The sequence below is a fragment of the Sapajus apella genome, unplaced genomic scaffold, assembly GCF_009761245.1.
Source record: "Sapajus apella isolate SASKATOON/1434 unplaced genomic scaffold, GSC_monkey_1.0 scaffold30, whole genome shotgun sequence".
Lineage (NCBI taxonomy): Eukaryota > Metazoa > Chordata > Mammalia > Primates > Cebidae > Sapajus > Sapajus apella.
In genome coordinates, this window is record NW_022436970.1 from 1,892,078 (window position 1) to 1,896,096 (window position 4,019).

General features: G+C 47.5%; 1 long non-coding RNA gene across 1 annotated transcript; it reads left to right on the plus strand.

Moving 5' to 3' along the window:
• Nucleotides 1-594: 594 nt before the first annotated feature.
• Nucleotides 595-3,441, plus strand: LOC116561703. The gene is made up of 2 exons (XR_004273562.1): nt 595-687; nt 2,480-3,441. It is a non-coding gene; the product is annotated as an uncharacterized LOC116561703 (long non-coding RNA).
• Nucleotides 3,442-4,019: the final 578 nt, after the last annotated feature.

Sequence of the window (4,019 nt, forward strand, 5' to 3'; positions counted from 1 at the left end):
TGGATAAGCCAAGGTGTCTAGGGGGACCCTATTAGCCCCTTGTGAATCCTGGCCAATACTTAATATCTTGGATCCGAGAACCGATACCATGAGCTGGGGGAACGGAATCTTTCTCAACCAATAATAGGTAATGGAAACGTTTTTGCTGATTTGATTATCAAGAATTACTCCTGGTGATTAAAACCAAAACATTAGTCAGTTAAAATTCTAAAGCTGGGGAGAGCTGAAGTAGCCACTTCACGACTTAACGTTTCAGGAATATAAATTCTATGTTCAGAAAATTTCCCCACACTCTTCGCTGGCACATTCACAGATTTAGAAAATGCCAGGAGCCCGGGGGATGTGATGTTTCTAGGGGGTCTTGTCCTCCGCACCCTGCCCGGGAGCCCAGTTGATGCTTAAGCGTCTACAGTGTAGTTTCCCGCATTTTCCTCGGGCCGCCATTTGTCTACCTGTCCCATCCAGGACATCTCCCTAAATGATCTCTGAGTGGAAAAATCACGACCCTCCTAGGAGATTTTTCCGGGAATGAACGTGCGTGGGGCCGTTCGAATTCCGGAGCTCAGATTTCGTTTCCCGCAGGTCAAGTGGCGCGGTCGGTGGGGCCCGAGGGATGCTCACAGCTGTCCCTGAGAGGTGCCGCTCTCCTGCCACCGAAGTCGCAGGGAAATTCTGCTGCACTGACGTGTGAGTCATTTTAATATCGGATGTTCTAATCCTGCGGGGGGAGAAAAAGTTTGAACCATGCACTGGGCTTTTGTCACGGTCAACCCCAGCCGCGCCCTGCGCCGTTCCCCATTCACGCAGGCGAGGTGGCTTGGATTTGCACCTGGTTGCAGGAGCCTCCCGTGCGACATCTCCGCCCGCACCCCGTGCGGACTTGGCTTGGCGGCGGCGGGGAGTCAGCCTGTCCCCGCACGGCGGCCCGGACTGCAGCCCCTGGGCCCACCGTGCGCCTCCCCGTGCGCCCTTTCCGGGCGCGGGTCCCTGTCCCGGCTCCAGCGCTACGCGATCTTCCTGCGAGTCCGGCTCTGCGCGCTCCCCGCGCTCCCCGCAGCCTCCGCGCCGCCCGCAGCGCCCTCCAGCCCCGCCTCGCGGCCGCGGGAATCCGGAACCTGCAGCCCCGCCCGGATCCGACCACCCCGCGCAGTCGCCGCCTGCCTCGCCACGAGGGGCCTCCGCCTGGCATCACCGCCAGGTGCCTTGTCTCGGGTCGTGCTGTCGCGCGACACTGGGGATCCAAGAAGCCGCCGGCTCCTCGGCTGGCCCCGCAGCTTCCCTGCGGCTCAGCGGCCTCCCACCCAGGAGAAACCCACATTTGATGAGAGTTTTGAATCAAACCCACTGTTCCCCCAGGTGTTCAACTACCTCAATTTCTAATTATTCTGCAATCCCTTCTAATTCATCCCTTTCCTTCTAAGGGTTGCCAGTGGTTCAAAGTTTAGACTTGGGATATAAAAAAGGCTATTCACAGCCTTATTAGGAGGGGTAGGTTGGGACTAGGAACTGGATACTGAATGGATTTTTAATCTACGGAGAAAAATCATTCAGCTGAGACCCAGACTCTTTACTTTCCTTTCTGAATCTCAATGTCTTCTATAAAATAAAATGCAGAACAATACTATCTCACCTGCGTCAGAAAGTTGGTCACATGGTCTCACGAAGTCTCTTTCATGGCTAGGATCTCTGATTTTGTGATCAGTAGACTGAAATTTATGATTAGAAATAGGTAATTTCTTGAAAGCAGTGAATGGAGGGCATTACGTGTGAATCAAGTACCCGCAGCAGGGAGTCTTTGTCTCCCCTTCTCCCCAGGTGGGGCAGGGTCTTCCACACTCTGAAATGTTAGTGTCAGTAACACATAATCAGGAAGTCAAATGAATATGCGGATGTTCTAGTCCTTTAGGATTCCTTGCACCATTGATTCTCTCCACTAATATTGACAAGCCAAGGTTAATGATAAATTTTGAGTTTCTCTTCTTTGCCTTCATGTTTGTAATCCTGGAGAGAGGCAGAAAAAGGAACTAATTATCTTCTAACAAAACAAAACAAAACCCAAAAAACAAAAGCAAAACAGAAAAATCAATCTCATTGATCAGTGTGGAAAACCAAAGACCCAATCCTCCCCTGTGCCAAATCCCTCCCGTGACCCTCCACTGTGATTCAAATTGGAGTGTTCTGGAAAATGCCGGTTCGAATTGCAAGGAGGCAGAATCAATTTCTCTCTGTGTCTCTTAAAAGGAGACACAGGCACTTCTCAGGGACATTCCCTTATGTCTTTTTGATGCAGGAGGTTTAAGAGGCTCCATCTTAAAGCCCGCTGAGTTGGCTGAATGCTGACTGTAGGTGTGTCCAGTATGAGCAGTGTAGTACCAAGTCTTCAGAAAGAATCTAGAGTATTTTTACAGAACAAATTGCCTTTGTTTACCTTTGTGAATCATTTCATGCATGTTCTTGTTTTTGACCCACCCTTTGCTAGGATACAAGAGCCAACCTTCTCTAAGAGGGGGAGAAAAAGAAGGAAGATGTGTGAGCTCCCCCTGGTGCTTTCCCGCATTCAGGCTGACTGAAAGGAACTGCAATGAAACACGTCTACACAGGCACCAGGAAAAACAAAATATCTGGATTCTTTCCTTTAAAAAAATGCCTGTTTCCATGCTGATGGGCCTCAGAGCAAGAACCTCCAGGCTTAGGGCCTGAATTCTACATGTCACTTTAGGAGGAATTCTTGCCTTGTCAGAGAACTTGTTTCCAAAACAAAATTTCAAGTGGGGGATTTGCCAAGCTGCCCCGAGGATGGGATTACTCTTGGAATCAAACGGGATTACTTTTTGTCCAGAACTGTTCTTTGTTAGTCTAGTTATTCTTTGACGGAATCATTTTCACACACTTCTCTTTGTATGTATTGACAGCACAAAGTTATCACAGAAACCAGCCAATTTGACCAGTGGTGCCTTTAATTCCAGATGGTATCTCCTATCCTAATAATAAGCTATATTCATAATGGCCTCTTTTACCTGGGGGTCAGGGACGTCTGTGAACTCATCTGAGAAGACTATGGTGGAAATTTCACTTTATCTATTCAATATACCCAATAAAATGGACTGCAACAATCTATCGACGTGTAGTCAGTCTTGCTCTTGGTCCATATGGTGGAGAGTCTAAAAGATGTGTGAAATTCATTTCCTACCTACAGGTGGGAAAATCACTTAGGGAACAAACTTTAGTGTTTACTAACGTAGTTAAAATGAATGGGTCAATATTATCATGTTTCTATCACCTTGTAAGTAAATACAAAGCTTTTCTTCACTCCATTTTGTATGTGTAATTTTGATTGAGTGGGAATCTTGTAAAGCCAAAAAATGGAACTGAAACCCCACTCATAAGACCATAAGTCTCTTTTTCTTAATTTTTAATTTTTCTTTTGAGACAGGGTCTCGCTATGTTGCCCAGGCTGGAGTGGAGTGGTGCCCTCACGGCTCACTGCAACCTCTGCTGCCTCCCAGGATCAGGAGATCCTCCCACCTCAGCCTCCTGAGTAGCTGGGACTTACAGGAGTGCATCACCACAGCCAGCTAATGGTTAGAATTTTTTTTTTTTTTTTAGAGACAAGGTTTTGTCATGTTGTACAGACAGGTCTTGAACTCATGGACTCAAGTGACTTGCCTACCTTGGCCTCCCAGAGTGCTGGGATTACAGGCATGAGCCATCACACTTGGCCAAGACCATAAATCTTAATTAATCTAGTTCATAGTCTCAAATTCATTCTACTCTTTGATTTTTATTTCTCCCAACATACTGCACTCATGCCCCCCCACCGCCACCTCTTTGTTAATGACGTTCTCTGATCTGCACTGCTGTCCTCTCCCCTCCTCCTGTGATCCAGTACCTATAATTCATTTTGTCACAGGTGAGGCTTACCTCTTTCTGTCAGCTCTCACCTGTACAGATTGCTTCATTTTCTATCTCTTTTTGCGCTTATTATTTGCATCACCTAATGACTTCTTGTAGAGAACCTC